This window comes from Pteropus medius, unplaced genomic scaffold (genome assembly GCF_902729225.1).
Source record: "Pteropus medius unplaced genomic scaffold, Ma_sr-lr_union100, whole genome shotgun sequence".
NCBI lineage: Eukaryota > Metazoa > Chordata > Mammalia > Chiroptera > Pteropodidae > Pteropus > Pteropus medius.
Window position 1 is genome coordinate 9,535,687 of NW_024356249.1, and position 21,255 is coordinate 9,556,941.

Genomic DNA, 21,255 nt, shown 5'->3' on the forward strand with positions numbered 1-21,255 from the left:
CATTCATGTAATAGCAAATAAAATCTGTATTTATATTTGCAGGCATTTAAGAAAACTCTGGTCTATGGCCATGCCACCCTGAGCAAATCCAATGTCTGATCTCCAAAGCTAAGCAGGGTCGGGCCTGGTTAGTCCTTGGATGGGAGACCACCTAGGAAGACCAGGTGCTGTAGGCATAAAAAAAACCCTCTGGAAGGATGCGTAAGATGTCGCAAAGGGAAAACCGGAGAAGGTAGAGCAGAGACGGGAAGACTTTTCACTGTCTGTCTTTTACATGTTGTCTCAGGTTTTGACCACACGAATGTATTACCTCTTCAAAAATAAAAATTAGTTAAAACATGATTTAAAAATGAAATATAAAAATTCCTAAAAATCAAAAGTGGAACAAAACAGAGGAACACTTGTATCTAGTTAAAGGGCACATCCACGAAGAGAGAAACTGCAGCACGTGACTCTAAAGCACAGTAGTTTGACTATGTTCCTAGCAGAGCATAGTCTACAGACAAAAGAACTGAAAACACCTAAATTGTTTTTAGCAATCATGTGGAGGGGGGTTGGCTTTGCTATTCTGAGCCTGTGGAGCGTGGATTGTGGAATAAATCAAGTGAGCAATTACGTTTGTGTCACTGACTGACAGCTGTGAACTGTACCATTGCCACCAACTGGACCATGTCTCCCAACAGCCAAGTGGGGAGCCTAGAGGAGGCCCGCCTCTGGGATCTTGCTAAAAATGGATCCTTCACACTAGACACAGCCACCTGCATGAGAAAGAAGTGTCTGAGTGTCATTTTCACCAGTCGTCAATATTTTTGGCTAATTTGAATGGGTAGGGTATAAACGTAGAGGTCAGCTTGGTGGTTACTGGAGGGCACGGGCTTTTGGCTAGAGAAGGAAGTGGAAGGACTGGGAGATGTTTGTTTCGACCAGACACGGGGCCAGGGAGACACGGCAGGTTAGAGTGAGTCCCATCGTTCATGGAAGAGGGGCACGGGAGGAGGAGCGGGTTACAGGTTATGTAACATGCTGGCTTTGCAGTTCCTGAGAGACAGGCAGGTGAAGGTGTCCACGAGGCCACTAGGAGGGGAGATCTGAAACTCGGCATGGAGGTCTGCCTGGAGAGACAGCTCGTGGGTGGTAGTGGAATTGGGGGCTGTAGGTGACATTCAAGAACACCACTGTATTCGTTTCTTGAGGCTAAGGTAACAAACGACCACGAGTGGACGGCTGAAAACAGCAGACATGTATTCTCAGTTCTGGGGGCAGAAATCCGAAATCAAGCAGGCGGGGCGCTGCCTCCTGAGACTCTGGAGCCACCATTCCGTGCTTCTCCCCTTGCTTTCGGTGGCTGCCGGCAATCCTTGTCATTCTCTGGCTTGTACACAGCCGCTCCAGTCTCTGCCTCTGTCATCATACTGCCTCCTCCTCTGCTGTCTGTCTCCTAGGTCTGTCTCTTGTAAGGACACTTGTCACTAGATTTAGGGCCCACCCAGATAATCCAGGATGATCTCCTGTCTCAAATCCTTAACTTGATTACATCTGCAAAGAACATGTTCCCAAATCAGGTCGCATTCACAGGTCCTGGGGATTAGGGTGTGGACATTTCTCTTCGGGGGGCCACCATTCAACCCACTACATCATCTTTAAAGGAGAAGGAACAGGCAAGAACCCCGAGAGCAGGAGCCACCCTGTGGGGCTGGACGTCTGATGCCACAGGGCTGCAGAGCGACCCACTCAGGGAAGAGAGAAGGTGGGAGTGAATATTTCTACTTTATTTTGATGCTACTTCTACTCCTCAGGTTTACTCCTTCGGGGTTTAGCAAAGTGTACATTGAAAATTCTAGTCGGTCTTGGCTGTGCTGCGGATAACCTGGTTCACGGGCCAGAGCAACAGAGAGGGCCCAGTTTACCTGGACCACAGCTGCTTCAGCAGCCGTCAGCGTGAGAGGCTGGGGGGAAAGGGGAAACCAGAGGCGCAGTTGGCGTTGCTGGCCCGCCAGTCCAGCCCTCCCGGAAGCCTGCTCTTGGAGGGTCAAGGTTCTTTCTGTCATGGAGGGTGATGTCCTTTATCCAAGGCTTTGAGTCTGGGAAGCCTCTGGAAGCTGGTAGTGCTGGTACAGCAATAGAGAAGGCAGGGAAGAGGTGGGGGTGGAGCAGGGTAGGGAGGGGTGGAGAGGAGAGGGGAGGGCGGAGACCTGGAGTCCAGACCCTGAAAGTTCTGGGCGCACCACTTCCCCAGGGGAAGGCTTCTAGGCCTTCTCAGACTGTGAGCTCCAGGAAAGCTGGGAACAGCCCCTGGCTTCGCCTCCACATCCCTGGGTGCTCATCCCAGACAGGATGCTGGGCAAATGCGTGTCTGTGTGGAGGATGGACTGGTCCAGGGCGGTGCTGAGGGAGAAGGCGCCCAGGGCCGGCAGGACACGGGATTTCTCTTAGCTGCAGGCTGGAGGTGGGGAGGGCACCAGCTAGAAAGGAGCAATACTAGAGAACCCCGACAGAGACAGGCAGACCGCCTTCCAGAGAGGCCCCAGAGCCTCGGTTTTCGGCCCCAGTTTTCCTTGCAGAAGAAGATGGTAACAGTGCCTACCCTGAGGGCGATTGTTCGGGGACAAAGGGCTATTACTGTGAGCTTTTAACACACACACACACTAAGTGTCCGCTAAGGGCAGTAACTCTCTTAAGAGATGGAAGGAGACTGATGTGGCCAGCAGGAAAGCCGAGCACCTCTGAGGGGCAGGCACCCTGTGGCCCAGGGTGGCAGGAGCAAGGCTTTGGGAGATGGCTCTGGGAGGCACTAGGAAAGTGGGAGTTCAGGCCTTGAAAGCAGAGAAGCCTCTAGAAGGAGGAATATCTTACTGAATCTCACTACTCAGGTCATGGGGGGCATCATGCAGATTAGTGGGCGCTCTAGGCAAGAAGTCCCTCTCGTTCAATTCTGATTCCCCAGGACTGAGTTGGCTTTTCTAAAAAATTGTAGGGAGGAGATGCCACACCCTTCCTTGTGGCTGGGATGGCTGGGATGCCTGTCCGTGCGTGCGTGGGGAGTTCTGCTTGGTCTGCTCCTTACACCCTCCTGGCTCATAGGTGGCCCTGGGTTGGCCTGGGGGACCTGGGAAGAGGGTCTTTGGGGGGAAAACAAACAAACACACATCAAGATTGGAGGCTCCCTGACCAGCTCCACAATGACAACTGCACTCTCAGCTTTGGAGGGCCAGTGGGTGAGGAAGGACACAGCTGCCACCTGGCGGAGCGGGGCCAATCTTAGAGCTCCATTCTCAGCCTCTGTCAACTTCAAAAGCAATTTCCTTTATTGCCGGTGCCATTGACTGGAACCCTGGAAGCAGGTGGGCACGGTTAATACACACACAGCTCTGTATTTTCTCAGCGATAAACAAAGATAGCCTGAACTCTACCCAGTCCGTGGCAGGCTGCCCAAGCGGCCTCCCCGCCCACATGTCTCGCTCAGCAGATGATGCACTTGTGTGTTTGAAAGACCCCGGTGCCTTTGCTCGCCTCTGTTGAGGCTCAGGGCAGTGTGGAATCACAGGATTCCAGAAGGAAGGAGCCGTACTCACCTTGCCCGGGTGGGCAGCTCTGCCAGGAGGAGTCTTCTTGCTGTTCTCCCAGCCCCTCATCTGCTCCAGCCTCTCACTGCCCCACAAACAGGAAGTGCTGTAGGACTGCAATTGCTGTGATTATCTTGTGACACCTGGGGCCTCCGGGCCAGGCTGGTGGAGGAGGATAGAGGCCACCAGGCACCCTGACTTCCCCGACATCCTCCAGGTGGCGTGGGGTAGGGGCTCCTCCCGCTTCCTGCTGGCCTGGGCTGGCTTTAGCCTGTGTGCAGGCTCCTGAGGCTGCTTACCCGCTCCCCGCAAGATCCCCACCCTTCAAATGCCCCATCCTTCTCCCGGACCTGTCTGAGGGCAGGACACTGTCAAAACTCACAAGCCGTTCTAGGGGCTGACAGTGCCGAGTCCCTCATGGGGCACCCTGAAGCATCTAGGCTGACCACATAGGGGTCCCAGAGCAGGCCCCACTGCCAGGAAGTCAGAATACTAGTTATTCTGAGTGTGCTGAATGCCTCACATACTCGGGCTCACTTCGCTCTCCCAGGAACAGCGCTGTAAGGCGGACACTACTATCCCCATTGGCTACAGGTGAGCAAACAGACTCAGGAAACAGAGCGGGTGTGAGCTGCCAGGCGCTGAGTGGTCCCCTTCTTCCTACCCTTTGCCTCACGTGATGCCACACGGTCCCTCGAGGTGGGTTCTCTTATTATCCTCCGTGTATAGGCCAGGAAATGGGGCACCTTGCATGATGTCAGCCAGCTAGGATATGGGCTAGTTTGAACTCGAGTCATCTGAACCCTGAGCCTGCCCTTGCCTCGGTCACCGCAGTGCCATGCTGCCTGGCCCTCAGACTCATGGCCAGTCATTGAAGGAGCCAGGTTTGAACCTGATGTGTCTGGCTTGGGACCCTTGGTCATGCACTTTTGACTCCTCTCTCCGCCCTGACCTTGTATAGCCAGTTCTGGAAGACTTCTTTCCACCTGGCCCCGGGTGCTGCCTCTGCCCAGGCCTGCAGCCGGCCTCTTCTGGGACGTCCAGTTCCAGTTCCCCTGGGCTTTCTAGCCACCTCCTCTCCTGCTCCCTCTGCTCCAGTCCATCATCCACCTTTCACCACCACTGCGCTCTCTTTATGTCAACGCCCCCCAGTGCCCACAGAATCGCGTGGAAAGTCCTCAGCCTCCAAGACTCACAGCAGCTTTATTTCCCAGGCCTCCTGCCAGAAGAGCAGGCTCCCACCAAAGCAGGCGTCAGGCCCCAGGCCCGAGGCCCCTCCCAGCCTTTGGAGAATGGGTCTGGCCCAGGCGCTGCCGGAGGGAGGAAGCACTTCCCGCTGGAGGTCAGGGAAGGCTTCCAGGAGGAAGTAACTTTTCAGCCTGAAGGATTGGTGGACTGGGGGTGGGTGGGCAGGCATTTGAGTGGAAGAGTTGGCATGGGCGAAGTTGGCATGAGGCAGGAAGGCTGGGTCCAGGGTCCTCTGGCCAGAGGAGGGAGTCAGTCAGAGCAGCCCCTTGGAACACAGGCAAAGGCACTGCCCACCCTTAAACCTTCAGGAGGGCCTGGAAGCCCTGGAATGGCAGACGGGAAGTGGGGCGTATTGAGGGGTATAGTACTGACAGCCTTCCTGAAGGTGGAAGTTTCAAAACACCTGAAGGGTGACTGGAGGCCAGAAGTCTAATTCCATTACAGCAAGTTACTAACCTGCTGACGCTTTGGCTAAGTCATTCCTGTCACTCAGTCTCAAGGTCTTTGTCTGCAGTACGGGAGAATGGGGGTAGGAGCAAAATTAAACCAATAGGCATTGTCAAAAAAATTTTTGGCATTTGAGGCTGGAAGCTTTTCCTTAAAGACATATTTTGGAAGCCTTAAGAACGATGGATAAAAATGGAGCTGTGCGAATCAATAGAGGGAGTGGGGAGCCCAGGGGCCAAGCAGCCGCCCTTCTTATGTCTGCCCATCGAGGAAGCAGACAGCCACTGGATTTGGTATCTGTCATGACTCTGCGATCCCGACCCAATGCTAGATGGTCTCCTGACCCTGACTGCCCATCCCCAGCTCAGGCCTCCCCTACTGGGTCGTTGCGGGACTTGGGAGGGGGACAAACTCCCTGAGCATCTGGCCTGGAAGAAAAGGAAGAGCCACACCCCTCAGGGCGGTCACATGGCCCCAGGTCCCCAGGCATTACTACCTAATGGTCTGGACCTCTGTATGCCCAGGGCCCCGCAGCCTAGAGCGGGTGAGGGAGGCAGCCACGGCCACGGGACTGGAGAAAATGAGAAGGATTCTGGCTCTCCCCAACCCGGCTCACTTCAGGGGCCACCCTCAGCATCCAGCTTGTCGAGATTTATGACACTGAGTGCTTGTGTGCTTGCACGTGGCTCCTGTAATATGCGCCAATATCTTAAATTTGCAGATACAGATACCACATATGAGAATGTATCCTGAAAAAATAAAAATATATACGCATTTGGAAGTTGCCCAAATGTCGGGTTATTTATTTTTTTTTACTTTAAATATTTATATCTTCTTATTTGTTTCTAAATGTCAGAGTTCTCAGTAAGACTTGAAAACACTTTAAAAGAAGTCCTTGGCAACCTCCAAATTATTCTTGGTGACCTTGATATCACTCTGACCATAATCTTGAGACCAGAAGGGCATCTAAAAAGTCACCTTCCGAATGTCCTTAAGATGGGCTCGATAAATTAAGGAATAATCATAGGATGAAACACTGATCAGCTATTAATTGTCACAGAGTGTAATCTTCCAAATGCGAAAAGTTTACTCTGTGAGAAAAGTAAGATACAAAGCAATGTATATGAAATGGTCTCATTTTGATTAAAACAAAACGTGTATGGAAAAAAAGGCTAGAAGAGACCCCAGCAGGTGCCGGCCGGTGGCTTTCCGGGTTGTGTGCTTCCGCTTGGTCTTCTCTGTCTGCAATTCTAAGGGTTACTTCTGTGATAGGGTAAAAACATTAGTTTTAAAGGAAAATCAGAGAAAAACAAAAAATAAAAATCCAAAGCACCCAAACAAAATTCTGCTGAGAGGCACCCCACGGCGCAAAGGCGGGCAGGCCTGGCACCCTCACCCCTTTTTCCACGGCTTCTCTGTCACTCAGGTAGTGTGTCCTTCCCTGCAAGAAGGGTCTCTATCTCCTGGCTCCTACCCCTAAAGCCAGCTGTGTGTCCTGGGCCCAGGAGCCGCCTCCTCAGGCCGCGCAGCAAGCCCACCTCATGGCCGAGAGGACAAACTTATCAGCTCCAGCACTCCGTGTGTCCAGGAGTTGGGGTTGGTCTGTAGGACCCCTGAGTTCGGATAGGTGGTCTTGTCCGCCAGGGGCTGCCTCCCCTTTGGTTAATTATCACGTGACAAGATACTGGGGATGGCTCCCGGCCTGTGAAGACGGAGAAACATGTACCAAGGGCCCTTATCCCCGTGTGCTGTGCTCAAAGCTCTGCATAGATTATTGAAGTTAAGCCTAACGTTCCCTTGAGGTACATAGGTTTTTATTCCCATCTTGCCGAAGAGGAAACTGAGGTTTATAGAGGTTAAGTAGCTTGTTTAAGGTAATGCTAGCCAGGAAAGCCAGCAGGACGCTCCTGGCCACTGGTGGGACTCGACCCTGTCCTTCCACCTTGTTCCAATGGTCTTAGGCCTTTTTCTGGGACTTGAAGGTGGTAGGAGGTCCTTCCTGTTGCTGCTTATTTGGGCCCCTGGGTGGAGCAGGTCTGGGAGGTTCTCTGCTCCGAGGCCCATCCAGGCCTGCCGCAAGTGGGTGGGGCATGGGAGCAGCCACGGACAGCCTGTTCCTGCTGCCTTCCCTTCACCTGGTACAGAAAGGACAGTGTTTACCCCTTTAGGGCACATCCCAACTGCCCTTAGATGGGTCCCAACCTGTTCCCAGGTGAAGAAGGGTCTTGCGAGAGGCTGGGGTGAGAGGGGCTGTGGCCTGGAGCCTCAGGCTTGTGTTCCTCACATTACAGGGAGCAGGGCCTAATCCCCCAGCTCTCCTCATGGCCGTGTGGCCACCCCTTGGGGTGGGTCTGAGTCCTTGGCAGCAGGTGTTCTTAGTCGTGCTGACCAGTGTCACCTGTGGGGCAGCAGGGTGTGAGGGAGGGGGGCTGAGGAGCAACTGCACAAGACAGAAGGTGAAGGGCAGGAGGGTCCGATATGAGCAGACGGAGACCAGAAAGAGAAACAGAAACAGAGCCAGCAAGAGCAGGCAACAGAGAGGTTCACGGTGACGGAAGGAGAGCACAGGAGGATGCCCCTGGTGCCCAGGGAACTTGTGTCAGAGACATCGTAGCCAGCTGCAAGGCCTGGGGGTAGGGTGGGGGATGGGACGCAGCTAGAGTTGCCAGATGCGGCAAATAAAAATACAAGATTCCCAGTCAAATTTCAATTTCAGATAAACGAAGAATACTTTATTTCTGTAAGTATGTCCTATGCAATATTTGGAACATACTTATACTAAAAAATGGTTCTCTGTTACCTGAAATTCCAACCTGACTGGCGTCCTGTGTTTTTTCTGGCAACCCCAGACTCAAGGCCTACATTTTCCTCAGCTGCTCAGGCCACTCAGAAGGCACCTAATTGCAGCCTGTGACAACTGACACTCATCTTCATGCAGCCAGAAAGGGGTCCTCCCAGTCATGTGACATTCTAAAATCTTGTCTCCACCAGTGGGGACCAGGACGTGCCCCAGTGCCGACCCTCAAAAGGGCTTTTCCCTCAAGTGCCAGCTCAGAATTAGAAGCCATTCTATTCTGACCTGTGCTGTTCCATCCTGTGCTCCCAGAAAACACACCAAGGAGCTTGGGTGGGCTGAGAGGCTGAGGCTGTGGCTTCCTCAAGGGATGGGTGGCAGCAGATGTCTGGTACAAGTGCCCAGAGTATGCACAGCCTCTGCCAAGGGTGTCCAGGGCCCCAGGCATGGGGTGAGGGGTGGGTGCAACCAAAGAAAACCCCCTGCTCTCATTAGCAGTCCGAGAACACTGTAGAATGCCCTTGCTGGGAGGGAGTTCCAGCTTCTTCCTTTAGAGATATGTGTCCATGGCCCAGAGCCTCAAGGTCCAGAGCCAAATCCTTTGGCCTCCGGGACAGTGCTCCCCACTATACTGTCCAGTGTCACCTCACCACTATGGCTCTGGCCATGACATGTTACTGACCCTCATGGGGGTCTACCATTTTCTGCTCAGCAAAGTTCTCTTCCCTTCTTTGTCTGACTGGAGGCACACGGCCATTCCAGGCACAGATGGAACCACCAGCCTTGCCCTGTTTTTACAGATGCAGAAACTGAGGCACATGCAAAGAGACTAGCCCAAAGTCCTGCAGAGAGATGGTGGCAGAGCTCCAACCAGAATCAGAATTGTCTTGGTTGGAGGCAGAATGAGGAACCCCAGGGCAGCGGGTTGCTAATTCTTCAGTCAGTTTGGGCTGGGGCCCAGAGAAGGTACCTAGCTTCTGCAGACAGAAACTCAAGTTCATGGGCATGCTCAGATGAGAAAATATTTTTTGTAGCCCTCGATTCATACTAGAGGGACTCTGCCAGAAGATAACAGATGTTGCCTGCAGCACCCCTTGCTGGCAAGCTGTGTCCCCACTCTGCCCTCTGCAATGGTGCAAGCTGGCCTTGGAGCCCAGGGCTCTGAATTCTCCACTGCCTGCTTGGCTTGAATGGATGACTGAGCCTCCCCTCCACCTCAGTTTCCCCACCTGTGAAGTGGGTGGAAAATACACTGTCATCTTAGGCTCGTAGCAGCCCAGAGTGATGCCCTGTTTGATTACCAAGTGGATTAAAAGTTTCCTGTACTTGATACAAGTAATTCTATCCTGTACATGGATAGTTTTGTTGACAAGCAGCCTCAGATGGCCTTTCACCAGCCTCCCTAGCCCTCTCCTCAAGCTCCCACCAAATGGGCTATGAAAGAAAGAAAAAGATGGTAGGCACCTCCCAGTGCCCATGAGATATTGTAGTTGCTGTGCTTTCTTGCTGGAGGCTCCCAGGAAGACCCAGCGGGGCTGAGCGCCTAGGCCGGCCTCTGGTTATGCCCCGTTCCTCCCAGGCTGGGAGCTGCTCTCTGCCAGAAGGGGTTATGATAACCCAGGCAGTGGGCTGCAGATCAGAGGGCCAAGGTTGTTGCAGAAAACCTGGAGCCGCTCAGGTGCCCAACCACCTGGCCTTGGCGGCCCACCCCAAAGCCAGCTAGCACTGGGCACCTTTGCTGAAACCTGTATCTCTTGATGTAAGAGAATCCCGTGTAACACAAGCTCAGAGCTGGCTTCTGGCCAAGACCTGGTCCCCTTGTGTCCCCTGGATATTCAGGTGGAGGGAAAGTGTGCACTGCCCTAGGGGAAGCCTCCGCACACCACCAGGCCACCCTCAGTCCGACCCTGGCAATGCCAGCAGTGAGGGCTCGCTGGGTTCCTGGGGTCAGCACACAGACCCGCGCTAGGCACGCTGCTGCATTAGCTAGCGGTTCCATGTGTGTTTGTCCCCTCCTTCTGTGGGGTTTTGCTGTTCTTTTTCTGTGAATAGCTCTCTGGTGGATGGTTTTTCATTGTATGTTCTTTCTGGAAGCAGGTCTCAAATAAACAAACAAGTACGTAAATGAAAGGCGTCCCAGTGGTTTTCAGGAGTCGGGCATTAATGGAGTAGCATTACCATTCCCACGAGGACCACCATCTCCCCCTCCCAGGGGCTGGCAGGGAACCATCACACTGATATCCAGGCCTCTGGTGGCCTCAGCCAGCTGAAGCCACAAACTGCAAATGGCTGCCAAGTGTCGCCCGAGGCCTGCATAAGTCGAATGTCGGGCTGGCCTGTTTGATTTCAAAGTGGATAGAAAGTCTCCCTGGACCTTATATATTGGAGCAGAGCGATGTTCTTTGAGGTGGTGGCTGATGCTGAATTTGGAGATACAGCTCTGGAGGAAAGTTTGAAATTCATAGTTTTGTGACCGGCACCTGTCCTGCCTTCACTGGCATAGTTGGCCAGATGGGGCCAAGGCCTGTCCAGATCTTGGGCTCCCTCCCTGCCCACCAGCAGCCACAGGGCCCATTCAGAGATACGTGCACCCACTCTCCTCACATACAACAGACAGAGGGGTGGCATGTGCTGACAGACTCAGTTCAAGTCCCTGCTCCATCCCATCCTAGCTGACTGACCAAATTATTAACCCTCTCAAGCCTCAGTTTTCTTATCCATAAAGTGGGCATTCTAACTGGCCTCGCGCAGCATCAGGCGCCCACCCAATAAATGTAATTTCCTTCCCCCTGGGTTTTTTCATTACAGTCCAGACAAAGAAACCATGTTCATTAACAAATGCCATTCATTATTTCAGCAAACATTTAATGAGCTATGTCCCAGACAGGAACTGCTACCACCGAAGCCCTAGGACAATCACAGGTGGGGGGTCTGAGTTTGCGGGTGGAGAATACACACAAAGACACACAGCCTATGTGATAGCAAGGCGTTCTGTTATCTGAATTTTCATGATGAAAACGGACAGCGCAGGAAATGCGAGAGTCTTCAGGGGAATTATCTTGGTCTTCTAATCTTAAGACTGAGGGCAACCGGAAATAAAGCAAGGTGTCCAGGGGTCTTCCGGGCAAGGTCAGAGCTATGTTAAGAAAACAGTTATTTACTACGGCCATGCCACCCTGAACGTGCCCAATCTGTCTGATCTCGGAAGCTAAGCAGGGTCGGGCCTGGTTAGTACTTAGATGGGAGACCACCTAGGAAGACCAGATGCTGTAGGCATTAAAAAAAAAACAAACAGTTATTTAAATGTGGCTGAGCTAGAACTAGCTGAGACTGGGGTAGGTGGCTGGAGTGAACCCCTACTGTGGTCCCAGTAGAATTAGGCAAGGTAGAGAGGACTCCTTGGATCTTGACAAGAACTGAGGTCAGATGACCATCGCAGGGACAAATGCTGGAGCCAGAGAGCCAAGAAATTAGGGTTCAAGTCTCAGCTCTGCCACTCACTGGCTGTGGGACTTGGAAAAGCCACTCAATCTCCCAGAGCCTGCGTTTCCTCATGGGTGGAATGGGCTGTCCCAAGAGTCCAGGAGAAGTGTGTGAAGGCTCTTTGTAAACAGCCGGTGGCACTCCAGGAGCTGGGAGGGAGAGGACCTGGGTCTGAGCCTGCACCCGCCAAGTGCCTTCTGGGTGAGCTTGGAAAATACACGCTCCCCTCAAGACTCAGATCTTCTTTCACCCCCAAGATCTGAGGGGACGATGAAAGTGTTCAAGGAAGAATCTTGTAAAGTGTGATCTGCTGGGCCACAGTCAAGGCTGCTTGCTTCCTTGGCCTGGGTGCCCCAGGTTCCTGTGGTGGCTCCGAGGCCTGAGCCCTTCACTGTGGCACTTTACTTCAGGATATTTCCCCCATAACTCTGCACAGCCACGGCCTTCTTCCCAGCCCTCTCAAACCTACTCGTCCTGGCACATGAGCACATGAAAAGATGCTCAGCACCATCAGTCATCAAGGAAGTGCAAATTAAAACCACAAGGAGATGTAGCTACATACCCTACACGGCTAAAATGAAAAAGTCTGGCATATCAAGTGTCGGCAAGGGTATAGAGCAACTGGAACTCATTTCTTTCATTAGCCAAGGGAAACAAAAGTCAGTGGTAGCACGTCGATAGCTTCGAATTGCCATGGTGGGAGTATTTATACCTCAGACATCAGCAAACGCTACAAATTGAGGCTTCCTCCCACCCCAGAGAGCTGGATGTTAAATGTTTACCCACACAACCTCCAGCGGAAACATGTCCACAAAGACACTTGTACGTAAATGATCGTAGTAACTTCAGTTGTAAAAATTGGAAATAAAGCAAATGTCAATCAACTGGGGGAATGGAAAAGCAAACTGTGGTACGTCCATACAATGGAATACGACTCAGCACTAAAAAGGAGTGAGCTATTAATACACACAATAACTTGGATGAATCTCAAAGGCATTATGCAGAGTGAAAGCAACCAGATTCCAAAGGTCACATTCTCTATGATCGCATTTACATAAAATGCTAGAAAAGGTAGAACTACAGGAATAGAAAGCCTATTGGTTGCTGTCAGCGGTTAGAGACTTGGAGATAAGGTGGTGTGGGGGGAGGGGTAGAAGACTGACCTTGAAGGGGCACGAGGGAGATTTTAGGGGTGATGCACACGTCTTATATCGATTTTGGTGGTGGTTACATGGATGTATATACTTGTCAAAGCTCATCTAATCGAACTCTTAAAATCGATAAAAATTTTTATATGTAAGTTTATTTTAACAAAGTTGTCCAAATAAAACAAAACCAAAAACTTATCCATCCTGCATCCCACGCCTTTCGGCCCCTCTCTCTGCTAACATACACGGGATGCTGGTAAATCGACAGCTTGCCTACCCAGTACCAATCTCAGAAAATTCCTCAGCTCAATGGCTCTCTACAGGACAGGCCAATGGGGAAGAGATTTGGAAGTGGGAGAAATACCTCAAGTGACACCTCCTCCACGGTAGGCCAGGGCCTGCTGGAGTCAGGAATGGCAAGTCTGGGCAGGTGCCAACCTCTCCACCTTCTGCCCTCTGCCTGAGGATGTCTGTAACCTATGGATGCTGACTGACAAAAACTTTGTGTTTTTTCCCCCTAAAGGCTGGTGGAACTGAGAGGACTTGAGTCACTAAAGTTCAAAGGAAAGATGATGGGAGGGCTGTGAGGACAGGGAGGGACCGAGAACATGTCATCCTTCACCATGCGTGCTTGGAGGGTTAGCCTATGGCAGATAATAACCAGCTATTCTCTGTTGGTTCCAAATGGATTCAGAGGGAAATGGTTTTCATTGGTAGCAGGAAAGATGTAGGTGGGACATAATGATGACCTTCCTGAGAAGGTTCTTGAGAAAGTGGACATGGGTGTGCATATCCATGTGGGTGAGTGTATGAGTGTGAGAGTGTGTGGTAAAGTCGGAGCAGGGGGAGAGGGCATTTGGTATACATAATTCTTTCTCTGGAGTGCTTTAAGAACTGGAAAGACAGACCCCACACTGAAATGAGTCTGGGTCCCTCTGGGATGGGGACAGAGATAGACTCAGGCCCTTTCTCTAGGTACCTTGGAGTGCAATTAGCTGGCTGGTCTGTCAGTAAGACCACCAACCAGAAGTCTGTGGAGCCAGATGGGTACTTACTTCCATGGCCCGACCCCCTCCCAGCCGGCTCTCGCCTCCCATTAGGGCAGAAGAGACCATCCATCACCAGCAGGGGTAGTGATGTCACACAGCTGCAGGCCTCCGAGTGCACAGGAAGACGGTTCCCAGCCCTCTGAGGCGCTAAATCATTCATGGGGCAGAGAGCCCGGGTGGCAGGAGATTTACTGCCGAGGCAACACTTTAGGGACTTGTGGAAATCAATTTTTTAAAGAGACCCCCATCAGCTGGCAGGTCAGTCTAAGGCTGAGGCTTGGGTGCATGAGGGGGCCCCAATGAAGTGGGACCTGGGGGGTAGGGAGGGGCAGCTTCTTAGCTCCAAAACAGGAGGGGAGGGAGCACAAGGCCTGCACCCCAGGGGAGGTCCAAAGTAAAGGCAGGGTCTGAGCACCCTGGGAGGGGGAGCAGGCTCCCGGCTAGCCAGCTCTGGCTCACCTACTCCTCCTGACACTCCTATGGGGTTTCTGTGCACAGACCGCTTGCACATAAATAAGACAGAATGAGGAACCTTGTTGAGATGGGTTTGCTGAGTCTATTGACTGTAATCTCAGACCACCCTACCCCACCCAGAGTTTCAGGCTAGCTTTGTTTTCTCTGAAGTGAAAGTTGGAGCAATAGCCAGCATTCATCCTCTTGTCTCAGAGAAAGTGAGCTCCTCAAAGGCCCAGTCTGGTTTATGATCCGGAACTTGATGATTCGGTTCCTGGGGCACCATGTGCTAATTTAACCAGTAGGAGCATGTGACACCCAGAAGCAACCTGAGACTCCTGCAGGCTGACTCAGTGCAGCACACAGTGGGGGCTTTGAATCTAGCACGGTGGGGTTCTCCTGGTTCAAGTCCAGCCCAGTGCTTCTGTCTCCATTTCTGTGGCTACATCACATTTCCTCAGCATATCTTGTACAGGAAAAATGAAGGATGAAAGAAGAAAGGAACAGCGTTTTCAGATCGGCTTTGGAAAAGCAGACTCAGCTCTCAGATTCCTTCCAGTTCTTTCGCTTTACGAATGAGGAAACTAAAGCCCACAGGGGGAAGTGACTCGTCCACAGCCCAGGTCCATGAGACGGGAAAATGGGAAGAGGGAAGCCTCCCTGAAAGTCATAGTGAGCAGTTTCTGCCTCCCTTGAAATAACTTTGGTCCCTGCTAAAAAAAAAAAAGTGGTGACAGAGCCCGTGGCTGTGATAAACACCTGGAACAGGTTCTGGTCCCCCGTTCTGCTGCCTGGCACCTCTGCTCTTACCGTGCTGCAGAGGGAATCCTGTGCAAACCTGGTTGTGACTGCACTCCTGCTCACGTAGGGACTCAAACACATATTTATGGATCACTTTCCAAGAGCTGAGCATGAGGATACAGCGGTGAACAAGTGTGGCCCTTGAACTCCTGGAGCTTGGATTTTGTTATCCAGGACTAGTGCTGAAGGCCTGGGCAGGTCATCCCCCCAATCCAGCCTACCCCAGGGTGCTAGGAGCTGTACAGGGGGCTCACAACAGCTCCCCATCCTTGACACAAGCCGAAGCCTGCTTCCTACCATTGGGACCCCTCTGCATTCATGGCAGGGCTCCCAGTTGCTGTGCCAGCTGCAACGACCCACCACCTTGGCCAGTCCTTCCCTCTGCTGCCATCTGTTTCAGGAAGGTAAGCGGAGCCGGTTCCCATAGCATGGGGCAGGAGCGTGTGCTGGCGGAGCTTTGTGAAGAGCCGACTCCAGGAGAGATCAAAAAGCTCAGGAATTCCCGATTGTTTCAGTCCCCGCATCCGCACCCTAACCGCTGGTCCTCCACCCCCCACAGCCCCTCCTCTCCCCTGCGCTTGCCTAGTCTCAACCCTGTGCCCCGCGCATCTCTCCCAGTGGAGCAGGAGACGCTGTCAGCTTGCAGCCAGGGGCCCCAGATGACCCAGCTTCTAGGCATCCCAGCAGTTGTTTTACAACAAAACCGCAAGTTCATCCCCAAGAAAATCTCTGTAGTTCCTGAGGTCCCCTCCCACCCTAGGCTCAGAGACCTACTGATCTAGAAACTGGAGCCCACCCAGAGGACATAGACGTTTCTGAGGCCAGGAGCTCCTGGGGCCCCACTCCAAGGGGTCCCTCAGCATTCCTTTTTCACATCCCCGCCCCTAAAAAAAAATTTTCTCTGGACACTCACACCCAGCCTAGCGGATAAACCTCCAGGCAGGAGAACTGGGCTCTGGTTCGGGCTCTGGCCTCAATTCGGGGCCTAGGTGGGCCTCTGATGTCTCCTGTGGAAAACAAGGTGTTTGATCACACAAACCTCTGGGAGGGTCGTAGGGGACGTGGGGTAAACCAGATGGACTCCAAGGCAGACAGCGAGAGGGGACACTCGCGAAGACATGGAGGCCGAAAGGAACCGGAACCCGGGCCTGCAAGGCGCAGGGCTCCAAGGCATCCTTGGAGAGATGAGCACAGCGGGCGCAGCGCACAGTCGGTGAGCTCCGGGAGGTGCGCGCGCTAGGAGCGAGCGGGGAAGGGACGCGAAGCCGCAGGAACCGAACGCATCTCCATATCCATCCGAGCCGGCGAGCAGGGAAAAGACTGCTCCACGCCCGCGCGGGCGCTTGAGTCCTCAGTCAAGAAAGGTAGACCACTTGACCTCCTCGAAATTGGATGGCGACAGCAAGACTAATAAGAACTGTCTCCTGAGCAAGCACTTTGCTGTTCTCGATGGGCTTACAAAAACGTTTCATTATTCGATTCCCCCAACAGTCCTCTGACTTCGACAAGCTCCCAATTTGCAGATGAAGAAACCGAGGCTCAGGAAGGTCAGGCAGGCGCCCAACAAAAATACCTGTTAAGTGATTACAAATACAGACTATTCTAATTTGAGACAATTAAGCCCTAACTCTTTGAAGCATCTCCAAACAGAAATAAAAGCGTTTGCTGGTTTGGAGGCTAAAATTTTCAGCTAAACTCTGCTTTGGACACAGGAAATGAAACATGGCCCGTGACCAAAACCAAATCTCGGTCCTCTCCTCCACCAACTGCAGACCCAGTCTCTGCTTAGAACCTTAGGGTTCCAAGGCCTGGAGCCCTGGAGCCATCACCTCCGCCTTGGGGCTGGGAGCCGGGCTCCCCGCAAGTGGTGCCTGGTTGGCAGGCTCTGCGTCAGGGTGCAGTGGATGCGGGACTGTCGGGGTCCGCCGCGCGGGGCCCTACCAGGTGCGGATTGGAAAGCTAGGGTCTTAGATCTGGAGTGATCCCCGGCGGAGCTTTGGCCGACAGAGCTCCTCTCCAGGGACCACGCGCCGTTTTCTCCCTGCCTCCTTTATAAGGATGCGCGACCAGTGTTCTCAGTTTTTGCTACAGAGGAGGAAACCGAGGTGGGACTCGATCCCACGCCCTGAGCCCTCAACCATTGCTCGGTCCCCTATCCCCGCCAGGAGCCTTCTCCACTGATCGGGTCACAGACACTCTGGGGTGGGCGCTCAAACCTCAACTGCCCCATGGACAAAACTCAGCCCGGTGTCTGTCTCCTGGTAGCGGAAGGTAGGAGACCATGTTGCATAAAAGCACCGGCCGCGCGCCCTTCCTTCTCTTCTTGGTACCCCTCGCTCTGAGCACGCGTTCTGGGCCCGCGCCCACCAGGAGCCGAAGAACCCTGCGTGGTGCACCACTGCCCTCCTGCACCCCTCTACTCCCCCGACTCCACTCCCACCCTCTCCCCCCACGCCGCACGCAGCTTCTGTCCGCTTAGGCTGGCTCACCCTCTCTGATTCGATTTCTCCAGGCTTCAGCATCGCGAATCAGATTTTTTTTTAAAAAAAACAATTCCTGCATTTTCTTTTTTAAATTGAAAATTTAATGCAAGCAGACGGTAAATAAACACACACACTTCAAACACTCCAGAAAGACATTCAGAAAAAAGAGTTTCTTGCTCTCTGACCCCCAGTTCTCCTACAGGGAAGCCACCCCTGTTTGCTGTGTCTTGAGTCTCCGATGGGAGACGTTTTGTTCACAAAAATACTGACACCTAGACACACACCTCTTTTATGTTTTTACACAAACGGAAGCCCATGTGTCTGTCTTTTGCGTTTTCCACTTAAAGTCCGGGATATTTTCCCAGCATATGTAACGGCCACATTTTCCCACTCTTTTTAAGAGCTGGTTAGAGTCCTCAGACAGGATGGCTATTTGTTTGTCTCTCCGCCCCCCGACCCCCATCGTCCCCTACACTCCCGGCTCCCCACAACCGGAGCCAAATCTCAGGGTTCCTGGCCCTTTGAGAACGATAGAGACCGTGCACCGCTGGAAGATAAACGTACAGACGCACCAACACAGGTTTTCGAAAAAAGTCGGGGGGATTAGTTGAGTTGCCAACACTACTGATATTGTGGACCAATGCACATCTAGATTCTAGAACAAAGCCCCGAGGGCTGGGCCTGGGCCAAGATCGAAAAACTGCGCTGCGGCTCCGCCAGCAGCCGGGAGCCCCTAGCACATGGCTGCAGTGGGGCGTGGGGGTGGGGTGCTTGTGGCAAGACCTCCAGCGGCAGAGCCAGAAATACAGCGGCCGGGGGCGGGTCCCGGGAAAGCATCACGCGGGCGAGGGTACAGGGTCCACAGCGGTGATAACGCGGGTTCTGCAGTTTGCAGAGAACTACGAAGGTCACGAAATAGACACGATCCCACCCGTACATTCTCTTTATCCTCCCGAGATGGGAGTCATTCGATCCATTTTGCAAAAGGGGCCACTGAGGCTCTGAGAGGTGAAGTGCATCGCTGGAGATCGTGCAGCAGTTGGTAACTGGAGCGCAGGAGGACCCGAACCCGCATCTCTGTCTCCCTGGGGAATGCTAGCTACGAGTATCGTGTGGCCGAGGGCCCGGGTCAGCGCGGGGACCCAATCAGCCTGAGCGAGGCCAATGGCAGAACTGTCGCCGCCTGGGCGGGTCTGTGGGCCGTGGATGTCTGCGCCCCAGATACCCCTTCCCCCAGCCCTGCCGCGTGAAATGGGAAGGGAGACCGAGGGCACCTTCAGCACAACCGGGACTGCAGTGGAGGGGGCGAGGATGGGAGTCGGGGAAGCGGAGTGGGACAGAGGCCAGGAAAGAACTAAGATGGCTAGAGAGACGAGCCGAGACACCACGAGCGAGACTGGCCGAGTCCGGGGACGGAGCGAGGGGCGCCGAGTCTTCTAGGTTGAAGTAGGCAAGGCAGTCCTTCCTAAAGGTTTAGGTGTCCTTCCTAAGCCTGACGCAAGGGTCCAGGAACCCAAAACTATGCGTCACGGACGCAAGGCTCCGGGCAGAATGGGATGTTGGTGGCGAAGTGGAAAGGGTCTCCCTAGGTGGAGGAGGGTTCCTCTGAGGGGCAGACAGACGTGCGACCTGCGGAAGGAGGGCAAGATGCAGGCGGCCGTAGGGTGCACAGGACGGGGCAGCAAAGTGAGGACCTGGGGTCGATCCGAGCCACCTCCTCCCCCGCCTGTGCCCGGAGCCGAAAGAGATCAGGCATATCAGGTCTCCAGAGACTGCCCCCTTACCATTCGAGTCCAGCTCGGGTTACCGGCCGGGCCTGCTCCCTAAAATATGCATGAGGCTTTTGCGGGTGCAATTTCGCGGCCCCTCCCGGAGTGGGGTTGGGGGCGTCGGGGTGCGCGGGGAGCCAAGGGAGGAGAAAGCCACGCTGGCTGGGGCCGTCTCGACTTTCAGCAGCGCATTTAAGAAAAGGTGGAAACTGGATCTGTCTCAGCGGCGCCCCCGCCCCGCCAGCACCGACGGCCGGACCCCGCGGCCCGATGGCTCGCTTTGCGCTGTGCGGTATCTGGTTCTCAACAGCAGGTGAATGCGCCCGGGCGGGGCGCGCTGTGCACGGGGGCGGAGCACGCGCTATAAAGGGGGCGCCGCAGGCCGCGGCGGCCACTCGCAGCTTAGCAGTCCCTGGCACACCGCGCCCCTACCACCCAGCATCCCACGGCCCTCGGGGACCAGGTAGGGCCCGTGTGGGGATGCAGCCAGGGAAGTTCAGAGCGACCTGGCTGGTCTGGGAAAGTGTGCGGGCCCGGGAGGGGTTAATGTGGACCCCCCCCACCTCCCCTCCCACCCCCTGGATCTGTTGGGCCCAGTGCCTTGCCCAGGATCTCCCCTGTCCGGGGCCTGGCGCACCTCGCCTCAATCTGGCTGCGTCGAGAGGGACACCAAGGCCCCGCGACTCGCCAGTCAATTCGCCTGGGGTGAGAGTTTTGCCTCCTCCTCGGGCTGCGACATCCAGGGGCGGAACACACCCCGCCCAGGAATCGGACCTACGGATGAGTTCATATCCGCACCATCTCTCCGCGGGTCTTGGCTCCGCAGCTACGCGGATGGGAACTATAGAGCCCCTCCCCCAATCACCGCTGCCTACTCCCTTCCTTCGCGCAGAACAGGGTGCTAACGGTCTTCAGTCTTAATACAAGAGGCCTTCAAATTTGGTGGGGGCATCGGCTAAGCACCTTCCTTTTTAGGGCTTCTCAACCGCCAGACCTTCGGGGATCGGTTGGGAGGACTAGAAGCTAAAAGGGAGGAGGAAGGATTAACGTTTTATTTTAATCTGGTTTTGAACTGTGGTTGCCGTCTGGGGCGGTCAGGCGGGGCCGGGACTGAGAAGGGCGCCCAAAGCAGCAGGGGGCGGGCACGCTCAGGATACTGGGGAAGGAGGAAGAGGCCACCCCAACCCTGACAGCCTGGGAGTCTCCTACCCCCCTGCCCCGCCTCTCGGAGTACTCGGGGTGGTATCCGAGCAAGGACCGCTGTAAAGGATCTAATCCGTGTCCGCGCCCCAGTCTTGGCCCGCCCCTCACGCTCCCGGGGGAACCACTGCCGCAGTGGGGGGAAGGGAGATGGGAACGGGTCTGGGGGCGGCTCCCCTCCCCCTCTCCCTTCCCGGACAGGCAGCCTTTGTTCCCAGCGGCGGCCGTGGCCAGACACCTGTGAGGCCGCAGAGCTGAGCGAGCGTAGGTGGGTGAAGACATGGCGGAGAGTCCTTCTTCCCCACTCCAGCCCTGCGCCCCTGGGTCGGGGCTGGCCCACTGAGACAACTCAGCCTTGCGCACCTTTCTGCCGGAAAGACTGCGGAGATCCGTCTAAGTGGCCCCAGAGTGCGTTTTAGCTCCAAACACACTTCCCCTCCCCCAGCCCAGGATCGGATTTCCAAGCACGCTGCGCTACACACACCTCGGCTAGCTCCGGGCTCGGAGAGCGGTGGGATGGCAGGGCGTCGGGGCGCACCTCGGCCAGCAGCACCCTAGCCTGAGGGTAGGAGGCAGGGACACAAGGCGGGCGGCGAGACCCCTTGGGGCAGGACCCGGCAGGGTAGGGCGAGCAGGCGGGGCTCCCAGCGTCTCCGCAGTCCCCGTCGGGCGTGTCCTGCGCGGTGCACCAACCCCAGCCACATTCAAGGTGAATCATCCCAGGCCCGCCCCCTGCCCCTCCCCTGCCTCTCGGCACCTGAGCCAATGGTGCGGCGCGGGGGGCGGGCGGGGCTCAGGGGCGGTAAACCCTCCCAGA

General features: G+C 54.4%; 1 pseudogene; it reads left to right on the top strand.

Annotated features, from left to right (window-relative positions):
• Nucleotides 1-11,210: 11,210 nt before the first annotated feature.
• On the top strand, nucleotides 11,211-11,328 carry LOC120601315 (uncharacterized; annotated as a pseudogene).
• The last annotated feature ends 9,927 nt before the right edge of the window (nucleotides 11,329-21,255 follow it).